The following is a 17,092-nucleotide window of genomic DNA, read 5'->3' on the forward strand; positions in this document are numbered from 1 at the left end:
TTATAACATATGTATTAGTTTTGTTTATTGTGGACGTTACTGTAACAAATCATGTTATGTATCGTAGACATAACGGACTTGTAATAAAAGCATAAAGATGATATTTTTTCTCAAAAAGACGTGAAATTGCGCGCTAGAGGGTGAAATTAATGTATTCAGGTGCTCACTTCGCGTTTCCACACGCACTTTTTAAGGAAGTTATTATAAGATCTTAATTTGTAAATTAGCGGTTTGTGTAAATACAAGTTGATTAGATCAAGTTTGCACTACAAAATTAACCAGTAACATTATATTCGTCGGTATAATTAGCAAAGAAATTGAATCAGTCTCCTTGTATCAGATTGAACCCTTTACCAACATGCAACGTCAAAGTTTTATTTTGACGAAAACTTTAACAATCAATCCCGGACGTCAACCCTTCACAATTTCAGAGTCAATTAGTTCACAATAAACTAGGGTGAATGAGCATAAACAGCGTAAAATCTATTCTTCCGATGATTTGTATTGTAAATAAAGTCTACCCACAGCGATAGATCATGATCGCTTGTAATGGCGGATCTAATTATTCTAGTTCCAACTAAACGAGCTAGCGACACAATGTTTCACTTGAAGCTAACAAAAGTGTGTTTTACAGAACACGGTCATTAAAAGTTTTTGCATCAATAAACTTGGCGCTGTACAAATTGCGCTAGTTAAAATTTTAGCGGGGCAAAATGGAATGGAACCCTTTATGAAAAAAAAAATTAACTTTCATATAAGGGCGAAAAAATGACTACATTGCGGAGTAGACCACACATTATGCTGCGTCAATATTACGCCAATTATTTCGCACAATACCAATCACTGATTGGGTTTGGGTCTCCATAAATTTCGTCCGGCAACAATACAGACCACTGAAATCATAAAAATTCGAAAGCTTTTGTTTGGGGATTGGGTTGTTACTATTTTGGGAATGTGAGATTAATCTAAAAGTCCCTAAAAGACGTCGTGTCGCTCAGGTTTATTAAACTTGGAGTAGAATCGTTTTATACTTGAGATTTGTTCCACTCATTTAAAGCCACCCCAATTTCCGGTAGCTTTGCTCATGCCAACAAATTAAGTGTGCTTTAGGCCATAAATTGCCTTCATTCAGATTTAAATAAAAAATTCTTATTTTGGGGAGCTTTGCAGAACGCTGCGCACTTAACGTCGATAGTCATCGAGTTTTTAATTTGGCGCAGTCGGTAGGATGACATTTGTCAATAAAGCCGTCAATGAGTGGGGTACGTCTCGCTGAGCTTGTAAGTGTATCTCTATTTGATGCAGCTCGCTTCGCTCGCTTATTACATTCATACGAACAAATAATTGGATTGGAATTAAAAAACGTTAAAACTGGCACTTTGTAGTAAATTCTGAGTGATTATAAAATTAACGGTGCCGTAATAATACCTATGTGGCAATTTTCTCCGGCTGTTACTCCCGTCCGTGCAGGTTATATAATTTAACTATTTCCTTAATAATATGTAACACACTGTACTCATTACGATGAATATCTAATTTTTTCGTCATCGATTGAAGGAGTCGTGGAATAGCTATTTCTATATTTATTATTCAGCAAATAACGACCTTTTTTGATGAGTTGGTTAAATTAGTAACAACAAGCCGCTTCAGTGTGGTTTTTGGGTTTTGATGGAAAAAAGTAAGGCGGTGTGCAGATATTTATATCTGTTATCGATCGGGGTAAAATTCCGTGACATGTAGAAGAGCAAACATATGTAAATAGTCGGCTCCACAGGATGATGTTAAGGATAACATTTAATGGCGCACTCACTGCTTGTCAACGTGAAACATAGTCTTCGGTAAATTTGTTAAAACGCCAAAGGAAATCGATGAACCAGTGTTTCTGGTGATTTTCTTTCCCTATCTTTCATCTGAGATAAGAAAACGTGCCTTTGCTTCAATAAATCTCGGTAAAACAACGTTGACAGTTTTATCAAATTAAACACTTGCATATATTTCGGCTAAATCTGCCTGACAAAGTCGTTATCAAATTTAATAATAAAATGTGTATTTTAGTAATTGATTTGCTTTCACGGACTCACAAAAAATGACAGCTTATCAAAAGCGCGAAGCCGCTATTAAAATGTTTTAATCAGTGTGAAGTTACGCCCAATTTTGACGGTATAAAGTGGCAGATATATTAATCAAAGCTCATCAAAGATTCAGCCGCTTTTAAACGTCAGTTGTTTAGTCTATCAAATCGGGCCGAATTAACAAATTAATATAAATCGATAAACATATTCATAACGAAATTTCCACTAACTTAATTACGGTAAGTGTTCTGATTTCCAGTGTGCTCAATCATCGACAACTTTTTTATAAACATGTTTTTGATTTTTTATTTATATCGGCGACTTGGCCCGTCACAGTGACAGGTGTAAGTTGCGTTTTATACAACTGTGGGGGTAATTTATTCAAGCTGCTAAAAATTCGGACACAATTTTAAAATAGACTGTGACCATTTTAGTACTTCGGTGTGACCGCCGTTTTCCTATAAATATCGGCGCAGGAATAGAAGTGGCCCGAATGTGGAACCCTGAGGCGCGCGTTCGCACTTCTCGCGACGCGACGATAAAATACTTCACCTAACTAAACGAACTCCGTCTATCCAAAACTTACTCCGCTAGAGTCGCTTAAAGACGCTATTTTTTACCAAAGTAGGTCGGCTCCGGGGCATCAAGATGAACGATATTATTAAGCCAATAAGACGGATACAAACAAGCTATTGTGTTTGATGTTAATTTCAAAGAGTTGAGGATAAACGGGGATTGGATTTTTATTCATCCCGGTTCGCCGATAAAAATTTCATGTTGACACGAAAGTTTCGTCACCTCCACGGCGAGTTGTCACTCCGACTTTCACTTTGTCGAATTGAGACGAAGAAATAAATTATCGTTTAATTGGACGATGGCACTTCATCACCTTGTCTAAAAATACTCGAAGCTGTAAACAAAACAAACTATTTTCGATTTCAACATAAATCAGTGTGTAACAATTTTACGGCTACTAAAAAAAAAGTTTTATGTTGTACCGAGAAGTATATCTCTGTTACGTGGAAAGAGGATCAGCGGTAAGTTGGAATTTTCGACATGAGTAATTTTCTAGTAGTGTCAGAAATTGAAACGTGGTCGTAAAACTCCCACAACTTTTTGTGTAGAAATGATATTTACTACTTGTAACATCCTGTCAATCAATCATCTGTCTTAATCAAAAATTGTATTTTAAATTTTGACACCACGTGGACAATTGTGACACTGTATGACAATGAGCGAAGTGAAAGAAATGTATTTCGGTGTTGATGGTGCAAGCAGTTTCATCGTCAAATCTCAAGCGACTCGAGAATGATCGTTGACGAAAGAGCGCAAACATATAATAAAAATTTTATTTAATTTTCGTGCAACCAGAGGGAGCGTAGTCTTCCTCTTCCAAATGAATACGTAATGCTCTTTCTCCCTACTAAAAACTATAACAGATTTTTTTATAGAAAAACCTTCAACTTCATTGAATGGGTATTGGGTCTATAAAAAGGTACACTTCTTCAATTTTATATTAGATCCGGTTCTGAATGCTTTTTCATCGAACAAATGTTCCAATTTACTTTTATGCGTTCCGACAAGTGTGAGGCAGCTAGTTTGCGAAAAAATGATTAAATATTTGGGTTCGTGCAGCCACGTGAGAACTTAGCGAAAGTAAAACTGTTTTCATAAAATAAAAATAACATGTTTAAATACTGTGAGTTATTAGATCTACTAAGCTCATTGAAACCGCAACAAACGATCTATCATGTATTAATAACTCCCCAACATGAAAAGCCCGACATTTTCTTGAAAACAACTTTAAATCAATTGGGAATGATCATGTAAATCACGGATTGTGTATTATGGATGGTGTTTTTTGTTTCGAACCCCTTTTTTGGCATGTTTTGCTCTCGTCGAATATAATAGATGTGCTCACAACAATCCCAGGGTTCTCCAGGCTTGTAGGTGTAAATAAATGGCTGTAAGCCTATCTATAACTACCCTAACAGCCTCAATTGATCAATCACCACGATGAAGCTCTCGATTATTTGTAAACTGCGTGACAAAACAATCCAACTGTGATGGGCTAAAAATTTTCTGTGTGTGCATATCGGAACCGTGAATTAACATAATTGCGTTCAGATTTTCTCAGCGTTTACATTAATAAAACGTTGCACGCAAAAGTGTAATAAGAAGTTAATCTTTCGCTATTTCCTCCAACTTAATATTGCTATTAGGCAGTAACAGGTACAACGGCGGGAAACTAGGTGAAAAATTCCTTCTCAACCTACCTGGTGTTTTCAATTATAGGTCATTCTACTAAATCTTGTCGTGTTTAAAAGACGCGAACGTCTTATTCAGGCATTGATCTATTAAAAATCTAGTATAAGTAATCTAAAAATCCAGATCGTAAACTAGGATTGATGAATGGCCTTTAAGCATGGTAGTAAATTAAATAAGAAAAAACATTATTTATGTAGACTAATTTAATCAAGTTGGAACGCTATTGTTGGAACTGAAGGTCGATTTTTACAATAATACAAACAAGTTTAACGCACAACAATGGTCCTAAACTCACTCTTGAGGTACTACAATGTAATTAAAGTGTAACTAGACTGTTTTCGTTTTTTGTGTGCAACCTAATACCCGAAGACCATCATGTGAAAAATTGCTATTTGTCTTGCCAGTCCTGGATTAAGAGGAATCGCTTTGTTTACCTACGCTCCCTCGAAGAGGTCACGGGTTCAAAACGACTACAGTGTCAACTAAGATCCTGCAGGCTCTCGAATGCAAAATATGTATGCGAAATCCCCTAGTTTAAATGCCTTCTAAGCTCACTTAATCAAGAAAATAGAAGGCCAACAGAATTTCGCGAGCTTGAGGGTCGGCCCGAGATCAATAATACTTTAAAAACCAGAAGCATTCCAAAAGTCGTCGATCTGCCAAAAGCTGTATTATTCACCTTATGTCTCTAGATTAAGAGAGATTGTCTTTATTAGAATGTATAGTTGCGGATGATTCCCAAACGTGCTTTTCCGAATATTGAGAAAAATCGAGGTCGAGACGTCGCGGATCGAGCTTGTAGCTCACGGATTTAGTCATAATTAGTTTTTAGTTGCACAATTCAACTTTACTGCAAATTAAATCCGAAGCCGGAACTTTTCTACAAAGCCATTCGATAATTTTAAAAGTGAATCAGTGCAAGATTAAACTCCAGTTATCTCGAAAATCACGGTTAATTCGATTATTTAATTGCGAACATTGGGCCGCTAAATAAAATTAAATAAGATTATTCCATTAGGAAGTTTGCAACAAAGTTTTTGAATTAATTTGTCTTGCTCCTTATACTTCTGATAAAGTTGCAAATGGCAGTTCGGCAATCGCAAGATCGTAATGGTGAAGGGGAACTCGCTTGTTTATGGACAGAGCAAAAATCGAGACAATGCTTTAATCTATATTCGGTTCGATGATTTATGACCAGCTTCTACATCCCTGCATAATGAATAATGCTCTAACTACACCAAGATGCGACGCCTAATTCGCCTTTTCAATAAAAATGTAATGCGCTTTTTATGGGTTACGTTATCCATAAATTACGTGAACAATGACACCGCTACCCTATAAACATACCACCGTAATGTAATATTATTAGTCGTAAATTGCAGACATCTAGATACATATCTATCAGATACATTAAAACTATCCAGATATTTAACACTAATGCCACAAATCCATACAAACAACGAAATCGTACCCAATTACGCTATTTTTTTTAACTGACACTTAACCCAAATAACCGTTGCCAGAAAAATTGTCTCCATAAGTACCAAATTGCCACAAATTAAGTTATATATTATTCCCTTGTTTGTTTGTTTTTACACGAAAGCAGGCGCCGCTTCCGTTTCATTTCATGCACTAGTCAAAATAATTAATTAAACTCAAATTAAGAAGCGTAAATAAGTATCTCACAAAAAATTCAGGTCATTCGTACACTTATACAAAGCACAAAAGCTCTCCCACTTCACGTTTCAAACAAAGATTACACTCAGTGTCTTTTTCTACACGACACCACTATTATTACTTGCTAGACTAAAAAGTGATCTTCTCTCCTCTTCTAACACGTGCGGTTAGCACAGGACGAACACACACCTGCAATTCCGGCGCTCGTTTTTTCCGTTTTAATTTTCTCAAAATGTTAAACATTACAAATGTTAAAGCGACGATTGTCAAACCCGAACAAAATTAAAATTAAACCGGCCACAGCACGATAAAAACACCACGGATTTTTATCCACACCGAACTAAACCCATTTCGTGCATGAATTAGCCACAGTTGATATGAAAATATAAGAGCAGTATAAATACGGTTCGAGGATAGCGGACTGCGAAGAGTACTGGCAGGAGTGGCGCCAAGGAAGAGCCGAGGGAGACTACGACGGACGATATTTCAAAACAACAGGCTCAAGAAATCTAAATACACATCTCGTATATTACGTGAAAATGTAGCAAAAGCGGCCAAATGAACCGAATTTTTGAAATGCAAGAACTGTGTGTTTAGACTGTGTGGGTTTCACACTTGGAAAACGACAGATTGCACACAAAAGGCGGTAACGCAATACACAAATTACATAAAGACGCGGCTATTGTAACACAAATAAATACACCGGCTACAGTTTTAGACGTATTACGCATTCGTTTTAATTACACAGGCCGGATATAATTAATTGATTACCGTGTGACTAATTTCATCTTTGTTGACGTTACGTAGCTTCTAGAATATGGAAAAGCAAGTCTCCCGTTTCCGGGAGACAATTTTAATTGTCTTGTTAAGGAAATTCTATGACTTTATTGATCCATGCAAAGGATTCATGACGCAGTTCGCAGATGAAAACCTTATTGAAACTTATTTAATCCAACGCACTGTGGACTCATTCGTGACAACCGGAAACGCGGACAAAAGCAAATTATCACGATGACTGAATGTTAGTGGTGAAGTTCGCCAAACCTAGGAAGGGTTAGAACTAATCCACTAAAACATTAACCCAGTTATTTCTTCAAGACGAGGTTTCTCATATCACGTGTCATAAAATTGTCAAAAAGAGATTGCATTTCCACTCATATTGAATAAGACGGTTCGAGAACTTCGTCGTGATTGCAGTTAGTTTGTGTTAATAAAAATGGATTTTTATTTTAAGCTAAATGACGACGTTTGTAGTGTGTATTGTTCGACAAATAAGATAACACGTTTAAATTTGCAGCACACTACGAAACGATAATCTTTTATAAATATCGTGTACTGTTCTCAATAGTCGGTTTTTATTTTGACAAGGCGGCAAAAGCGTGACGTGTCTAAATCCACGGCACACTGCGACGTGACCACCATTTGTAGACGCTCCATACTACTTTATATGGTTTTACTTTACTTTATTTGATTGCTTGTTTCTTACATGCAACTATTACAAATATTACAGCAATTAACAACAATACAACGACCAGATGACATTATAATGATAGTGTGTTGTTGGCGCCTTTTCAAAAATGGAACATATTGACAGTCTTCTCGTATAGTAGTTGCGGCTCGAAGACTTACTGCAAGAATTCGGCGAAAGCCGCAGCTATTTCTAAAATTTCTTCCCCCTATCTGCACACGTCTGTGCGTGCGTGGGCAAGTGCGTCCACATAGTTGTCATTATTACCTGCCGCGAAACTTTCGAAGGTCGCACACTTCAGTCGGCGGGAACTTCCGTCAGATACAATCGCAAAATTTCCGTTTTTTCTCTCTCGGCGCCAATTTGAGTGTGCATTTTTCTTATCTGGTAGTTTCATCGGTCGCTTCTCCTCGATCGATATATAGATTGCAAATGAAGGCGACATTTAATTCGGCCGCTCAGCAATTTTTGTGTTGAGAATTATGAGAGTCTCTGAGGAAATTTTCTTTTAGGAAATTTGCTACATGTCCACGGATTCGCCTCAATTTGGTGCAGCTCATTACTATTTGAATAAAATTCTTGATCTGGGACTAAACAAAGTTTAGATAGCTGTAGATTAAACTGGAGCTGTGGTGGAATTTTTTTATGGTGCGGTGGCGGTTTGAAATGTTGATTTAACCCCGGTTAACGATTTTTTCTTCACGCGTGGGGAAAAGCAGCGGTTATTCGAGTAATTGATACTCGGGGAGATAATAAATACTTGGTGCGGATGTGTTTATTTTCGCGATTGTACTTTTTGCAGACGGGGTTATGGAGCGACAAGACGGAAGGGTGCACATGTTGGCACTGACATGTGTTGATTCATTAATCCTTTTGTTAGTAAGAGATGAAAAGTGTAAGGGGTTTTGTTTAATCGAGAGTTAAATCCGTATCGAACAACAGCACAATGAAAAATGAGATTACAACCTCAAACTTTTCGCTAATTCAACTTCTCGCCAAAATATTGGCGACAATGAACTGATTATAAACTGGAACAATATATCTCCCGCGGTAATTGTTTTTCGATTGTGTCAACAGAAACAAATATAAAACTTTTGCAATTTAACAAGTTCACAAATCTAATAATGAACTTGCCAATAGTAATTTTCTCCCACTTGAGTTGCTGATGGAACTAGATTTCAGCTCAACCAACGCCCAGGGGTAGGTTTAGTCGAAGAAGAGAAAGAATCGTTTCTTGGGTATGTGCATGCATAAAAAAGGTGTGTATTACGGGCAATAAAGGTCGCAAATGACCCCGCCTATATTATGTGGGAAAAAACATATACTCGCCCTCCGGTTAAACGCCTAAATTGCCGTATTTTGTAATCAGAGTTTTTATGGTCGGAGTAACGCAAACGCAACTGTTGCCCTAAAGGTGTCCGGCTCTGAAGGGCTTCAATCAAAAGACCGAGGAGCCACGGATGAGCTGTTTGATTTGGTATTTAGTACGAAGGGTAGTTTTTTGCGTCAGACCCCCAACGCATTATAAAGGGATCGCAGTGAATATTTAATAGCATGTCAAACGTGATTTTTTAATAATGTTAACAGTGTTCACTCGAGTCGTAGGCTTTTTCTTCTTGTACTCTGCAATTATGGCTCTGAAATATTTAACGATGTTTGAGTCAGCTGATCGTTACCAACAAAAGCCATAGAAACGCGCTTGCGCTTGGTAAATACCAGAAGTACCTTCATGTTCCCTACATGAATTGGTTAGTCATTCACGACGAATTTTCCGAAGAAGAATGGCTTAGCGCCAGTGGAACTCATATTGATTCCTCTTCCCGACGTTTCGTTATTAAGTCCTCCCCTAAATATTCCCTCATACTTAATTTATCCATCGCTTAATGAGTTTTAGATTCGTTCTAATTAATGGAGCAAAGATACCTCTTCTGGAAATCGATAATATATGCGATCAAGAAATTCATTTCCTTCCCATTCCGAGCATACCTAACCCTTTACAAATTTCTGAGCAACGTGACAACATTAAAAATCGACTCAGATTCCGGTCGGACACTGAAATCATCACCCTCCTGAATGACCTTTACTATACTCTAAATTTACTTTCCCACAAAGATGTAGCTGAAAGGCCATGAAACCGATTTTCAATCAGCTTAACCAACAAATCAAACAGTTACGCACACCAGAAGAGAATATTAAAATGAGTTCGGGCAAACATGAATTAGTTTGAAGCACGCTCTAACTTCTACTCATCGATACTGTAGGGAAAAATTCCAGATTTGAGTTTACTCTCCCTTTGCTGCACTGTTTTGTGCAAACTCGGACGCTCTATGCCTATATTTAACCCAGTTTTGATGATCTTTCGTCGCTAAATATTTGTTTTCGAGAAGCGTGTTTATGGATCTCTTCAGTTGCAAATGGAATGGTAGTTTTTTACTAGGGGGAGTTAATTAAAGACGGCAGAAGTCAAATTACGTGTTAATAGAAGCGCACGTGACACGATAGTGCTCCTAGATGACATCATCTGAGGTGATTAAAGTTTTCGTTTTGTGCGGCTTGAGGTGCTTGATGAGTCTGCAAAATTGTAGACGTTTAATAGATTAGTGCATACACGGCATGAGAGCATGAATGAAAAATGAGAAAATCTTGAATGAATGACATGAATGAAGAGATTTAAAACGAGTCTTTTTGTGTTTAATCAACAAAGAAGAGTTTCATGCCACGTGACTGGTTATCACATTATCGCATTACGATATGTACGTTATTGATTCCGATTCTATTGATTGTCACACTTATTAAATCATATGTTCATATGTTTATTCCAATTTGTCTATGAAATTTTTATTTGGATCAAGGTTAAAAGAAAGATCGATCGAAATTTAGAAAGAGCTTGATAAGTTCAAGCTAGTTACCATAGTTGTGTTTGATAAACATAGAGTGCTATTCCGTCGCACGTCCCTCAAACCGGTTTTCGAATTCGTCATATTTATAGAGCTCGGAAGAACACAGTTAGCGTATTATTAAACACGTTTCTTTAATTATTTATCCAGCGTAAGACCAATAAACTATTTTTAAATATGAACTTAAGTTTTATGAGCTTTTGAGTGGCAAGAGTGGAAACTAATTCAGAACTAGTCTATCGTGTCTGTTCTCGTATTTATAGCTTAAAAAATTCGCTTTCCACTCCGTCCGTCGGCGAACCCCTCAAGAAGAGAGGTTATAGTGGAGGCGTTGGAGTAGCACGTGAGTTTGGAGACTCCATGCGTCCGCTGGAGGGGATGCAAAAAGTCATCTGGCTAAACCACATGACTCGTCTCCAATCCACACGCTAAGTGTGACACGCTAGAGTAAAAATTACTACAAAACGGTACCTTCAATCATCTTCCTGGGTCCAAAATCGATTCCCTTCGTAGGAACGGACCACAAAATAAATAGATCTGTTAGGCACTACAAGCAAGTTTAACATAACCGATATTTATGTTACTATCACCGGATTTATGATATGTTATTCGTGGTTTCGTGTGGCCCGGCACACCACCTGACGTTCTTATTCGATTCTCGGGTCATACTACACGCTGTTCGACGCCGGGTGCGCAACGTGTTTCCGCGTCGCCTCGCGTCGCGACGCTCAGTGGCGCGCGTCTTCCAGCCAACACAGCCCCACCCGATACGCGGACTGCTTTACGAAAGTTTGGACTTGGATGCACCGGACGCAACGTCCGCGGACACTGAAATGCAAGCCGCGGCCGTAAGAAAGCTGTTCTCCCGAATCCTCCAACCTCCAAGACACTCAAAACAATTTTCTACCCCCGTCGAACGACGCTACTGGCGAAAGCAACAAAACACCAGAAAGTTTGCAAGACCGCCAGTCCCGCAGAGTTCAACTTGGAGACCCGCTTTTCACGCGAAAGCTACTTCCCTAAATCCACCAACCTCCATCGAAATATTTTTAGCAGAACGCCGTTTTTTGGATCTTCCAAGTTCCAAGATCTTGACAATACTCTTTTACTCGCGTTAGACGACGCTTGTGACGAAAACAGCAACATACGAGAAACTTTCAACCTCAGGCGTCCCGCAAGATTCAGCTTCGGGCCGTCTTTTTTCCTCATTTTCATAAACGAATAAATATTATTTGAAAGCGCGCGAATATTCCATTAGATTGGTTTACGTTGTCAGTGCAACGATGAGTGATCGTGATTAATCTGCTGTAATGTGTCGTTTCTATTTGTTCTCGTCAAGTTACGAAGGATTATAATTGTTTTGTCGCATAAACATCCTTGTTCGTTTTATTCAAAATCCAATATTGACATGTGCCAACGTCTAACAACGTATGTTTAGCAAAGCACGATGCGGTTTCTAGAGAAATTATCTACAAGTTATAATAATTAAATCAACATGAGGCGGATCATTGCACTGTTTACAGAAACTTCGCAAACCTGGCAATCGATACGTATAAATTTCTCGCGGGCCTCGGTGAAGAGATTATCTGCCTCATTTAATAACTATCTATAGACACTCTAATTGTGATCCAAAGATTCAAGATACTTATTTAGTTTAACGGACAATGTTGCCAAGTTATTACTTTCGTCTGTATTTAAGCAACGTTATTATGCCGCTTTTTATTTCGACGATTTCGTCAACTATGTTTATTTTAGAACAATTTCAATTTAAGTCAAATGTAGTCGTTGTGGGGCAAATCAGTACTGAATTTACGCTGCGATCTGCTCAAGCAGGATATGCCTCAAACCAGCACTGAGCAATACAGGCGAAAATCCCACAATACAATAGTATCTGGTCTATCCGGCAAAAATAAAATTCAAAATTCATAAACGCATGAACGAATCTCGAACCCAGTTGTTTTACAAACTATGATGGTCAGGTCAGGTCAGGTCAGGCCAGTTTTACAAACTATGATGGCCAGGTAAAACAGAACTCAATATTTCTATGTCATCCACGTATAGTGAACCAAGAGGTATAAGGTTATATGGCCATCATAAAATTAGTTGACCGCAAATAAATACCCCCTTTGTGTGGTTCGCACTAAGCTTACCGGTTGGCAATAAATCATCTTCTAAACATTTCTTGCTCATATTTAACAGGGCCGGCTTTCAAAGCGAGTGGTTATTTCGGAACCCTCAGCGGCTGCAGGTAGCAAAGAAATAGTGGAGTGGTGGATTTTCATATTTAGTGAAAGCCGCCCCTGAACGAAACCGCAAGAGCCGGTCGAGCTGTAGTGGACTCGTTATTTACGACCCTAAAACCTTTTCTATTGTAAACAACTTAACTTCGACACAATGGGATGATTTTATGATGGCCATATAACCTTATAGCTCTTGGTTCACTATACTTTTAGAGAGGGTATTGCCTACAGTATATCATAGATCGAATAGATCAGAAATAAAAATGGACCCAAATCATACTTTTGTGGAACGCTAATATACGGGGTGTCTGGAAAATGGTGGTTCAACTCTCGAGTACGTTATGTACGGAGGTTTCGAAAGTCCCAAAAAAAATAATAAACATTTTTTTACGATGTAGATTACGAAAAAAACGTAATTTTATAAAATTACGCACCTAATGCGACAATACTTTCGGCTTAATTTCCGATTTCTTAGTAACGATGGTAACTGAAATCCACTGTTTATTTTTTTTAGAACAATAACCATAACAACTAGTAGTCATTACTAGATTTACATTATTATTAATAAAGCAAGCTGTTATTTTCATTAATAAATAAACCAAAAAAAAACATTTTGACAAGACATTTATAAATTATAAACAAAAACAAAACCAACAAAAGAAAAATCCATTAAAGTATAATCAACTAAATACTAGAGATGTACAAAATTCCTGCCTCGTGCAAATACGTAAGCTCGTAATCTTTCCAAATTTTGATCATTTTTTTGTAAAAGTATTTGCTAAGATAAAACTGATTTTGGTAAATGACGTACGCTCTAAGAATAGACGGGTGGGTGGGCGGGGCTATTAGCTGCCAAGATAAGACTGATTTTTGCAAATGAGATACTCTCCTGGAAAAGAGAGGACAAATTATTTGCAAATTATTAGTATTACAAAATACTAGGAATAATGACTGTACCTTCTATATACATTTTCTCCTGTCTCCTGTATGCAAAAAGAAACAGTGATTAATTTAGAGGGCTTGATATGTTATAAGACATAAGAGCTTATTTTAACCCGAATTTCTAAGGCTTTCACGTACAAGAAATGGTATACGATTTTTTTGTCATCAGCTATGTAACAGTCTTCCACTGAGTTTTAAAGACAAAAATTATTCCAATTTTAGATTGTGTGTAAAAACCTTGATTGAGAATGCTTTTTATTCATTAGAAGAATTTGTAAAATTTAAATTTTGATAGTTCCAGTGTACTTATATCTAATTTTATTGACGTATAAAAAACTACTATGTAATTCTTGTCATGAATAAAATTACTATTACTATTACTAAGATAAAACTGATTTTGAGAAATGAGAAACTCTATAAGAAAAGAGAGGGTGGGTGGGCGGGGCTAGTACCTGCTCAGATAAGACTGATTTTGGCAAATAAGATAACCTCTAAGGAAACAGAGGGTGGGTGGGCGGGGCTAGTACCTGATAAGATAAAACTTATTTTGGCAAATGAGATATTCTCTAAGAAAAGAGAAGGTGGGTGGGCGGGACTAGTACCTGCTAATATAAAACTGATTTTAGTAAATGACACCCTCTAAGAAAAGAGAGGGTACGTGGGCGGGGCTAGTAGCTGCTTAAAATAAGACCGATTTTAGCAAATGACTTACCCTCTAAGAAAAGAAAGGGTGGTTGGGTCGGGCTAGTACCTGATAAGATAAGACTGATTTTTGCAAATGAGATACTCTCGAAGAAAAGAGAGGGTGGGTGGGCGGGGCTAGTACCTGCTAAGATAAAAGTGATTTTAGTAAATGACACCCTCTAAGAAAAGAGAGGGTGGGTGGGCGGTATTAGTACCTGATAAGATAATTTTGGCAAATGAGATATCCTCTAAGAAAAGAGGTAGTTAGTTGTTAAAGTTGTTAAATAGCGAAAAAACCAATTTTAAAATTATTATAACTTCCAGACACTCGATAGATTGATCTCGCCTATTCCTTATTATACTAGTGTGCTTACTTAAAATTCTCGACGATAGTTACTAATTTCGATTTAAGGATGTGGATCTAACTTTCATTACAAATTTTACAAAAATTATTTTTTTACAACAGATGTAATCTGGAATTAAAAATTGTCAAACGAAAAAAAAAAGAGTCCAAATGAGTTAATTTTATAGGTTTAGTTGATTCCATAGAGTTTGTTTGTTTTTTAAGTTTATAGATATCGAATACCAGCTATAAACATTTTTTGAAAACTTACACGTTCTTTAAAACTACATTTTGCCATAAAATCCTCATTCCACAAGGCACTGTGTCACAACGCCAGGGGAAAACCTTGTACAGATTCGCTAAACGTAAACATTATGTAAATGCCGCATCTGAGTAGAAACAAATGGATAAATTATATTTTATATGCGTTAAAATTTTAATTGCCTATTCTGGCGTCGATCCAAGTTGGCTACTAAGAACAAATAGAAATTAATACGAAAATAATTTTCAGAATGAGTTTAAAGGGTTCGTTATTTAAAAATCTCAAAAAAAAACATGGTGTGAATCCATTTGTTATCAAAAATAAAAATTGCACGAGAGTGAAAACCACGAATGGACGAAAAGAGAAACTGCTTGTTAATGTCAAAAATTTCCCTCATAAAATTGTTTTGTTAGTTATTTTGTAGACGCGTGGCGCCTCTGACAGAATAACAAAGCATCGGTTAAAACGCTACTTAAATGAAATCCAGTTCCAATCTATTAATAATTTCAGAACTTTCAGCATCAGCTTCCTAATATCACAACGATAATGGAAACTGCAGATGGAGCAGATGTAGCTTTATCGACGCAGGAAACTTTGCGATGCAGCAATATGCCTGACAATGAAAATGCATTTTCTGGTTAAATAACTTCCAAGTTAACTTCTATTAACGCTAGTTAGACTACGATTAACATAATCGGTGAAAATGGTGATTTGAATATTTAACTTGCTCGTTATTGACGAGTAAACAGACTTTTCATTCTTACATAAAAGATCGTTCAAAGCAAGAGGATGTGTTTAATTTGTTTCTGTCAAAAAAGCAGAACGGAGCCATATCAAAGTTCAACGACCAGTGAAAGATGATAGCGGGACATCAGTCAGCACACAATAACTAAATTTTCTCCTTAGCCAAAATCAATACACTTAGAAAAAAAAATATTTGAATGACTTGAGCGAAGACAACTTAATAAAAACATTTTAAAGTCGCTATCCACCCAGCTGCGTCATTTACATTATTTTGTTGACGTTGGTACAACAGTTGGTAATTTTCGATTGTATGGTAAAGGTTACAGTACTAATAATGCCACGGTTAGTGTTGACACGAAGCGTCTATCCAAAGTAAACGACCCGTGTCCTCCGTCGTCCTCCCATTCTTACTTTCTTAAAAAAAAAATTTTAACTCACTTTTAGCTAGAAAAAAATTCGACTATGATACATGTAATTATTGCCATTAATACATGTGTTTTTAGCAACTTCCTGGTGATCACTTTTCTGAAACGAATCCAATTTTAACATCTGCGGTATTTTCCTAAGAATTAAAATCAGCCGTTCTGAAATTTCACACTTCATGTCTGAAAGTGATTTTGAGCGAGGTATTTCAGCTTGGAATACTTCCAGTAAAACTGCAAAAATAAAAGGATTTATCATGTGCAAGACATTATATTATTAAACGAGTCACGTTAAGGCATTATCCTTTCCAACTCGATTAACTCCGCGGTGAGAAGAATAGTTATGAAATATGCCCGACACTAGATAAGAGTTTCTTTGTACAAAGACTTAATACAACAAAGCAACAAAGACAAATTGTTATTTACATAATTCTATTAATATAATGAGTGGAAACCCTCTTCCCGACTAAAAAATCAATTTTGACGTTAATGAATATGAAGGGGCTGTCAAAGGGGATAAATTTTGCAACGTCGCCATTCAATATTTCATGTTATTAGTTATGCACCCTCAAAATTGGAGGAAGTTAAAAATTAAACGGTCGTAAATGCGTAAAAATGCACACTTAGCTGCATTAGAATCTTGTTATCGATTAGCTTCGCTGCGTGTTGCCATAGGAATAGTCGGAAAATCGTAAAAATACCATATAGCAATTATAGATAAAAGTCAAGACGGCGGAAACCGAACCTTCTAATAAATTTTTAAAAAGCTGCCACTTTAGGGTAGATCAAAGTTTTAACTCCTGATTTAAAGGATTGGTCCTCCTGACCTGTAACCGGATAAACGTGTTTTCATATTCTAACGCAAAACTAAGGATTTGCGAAAGCTTAATAAATATAAAATACTCGGAAATATTTAAAACAACAAAGTAAATAATAACAATAATAATAATAATAGTATTTATTTACAACAAGTTTATACACTCAGTCACATGAAATTATAAAATAAATTCAAAATATAAACTTATAAATCTAAAATAAACTAAGAATATACAGTATATCATAAAAATAAAAGT

The 17,092-nt window shown here is 36.7% G+C and overlaps 1 protein-coding gene across 4 annotated transcripts in view; it reads right to left on the reverse strand.

The window, feature by feature from the left end:
- Window positions 1-11,037, reverse strand: part of LOC135141346 (small conductance calcium-activated potassium channel protein) — a 63,955-nt gene extending 52,918 nt beyond the window's left edge. For all 4 annotated transcript variants that reach the window (XM_064072375.1, XM_064072374.1, XM_064072371.1 and 1 more), the window contains exon 1: window positions 10,854-11,037. The gene's annotated coding sequence lies outside the window, so the exon portion shown is untranslated. The remainder of the gene's footprint in view (window positions 1-10,853) is intronic.
- Between the last annotated feature and the right edge of the window lie 6,055 nt (window positions 11,038-17,092).

This window comes from Zophobas morio, unplaced genomic scaffold (assembly GCF_036711695.1).
Source record: "Zophobas morio isolate AGI-343-1 ecotype UQ-CSIRO unplaced genomic scaffold, CSIRO_AGI_Zmor_V1 ptg000044l, whole genome shotgun sequence".
Taxonomy (NCBI): domain Eukaryota; kingdom Metazoa; phylum Arthropoda; class Insecta; order Coleoptera; family Tenebrionidae; genus Zophobas; species Zophobas morio.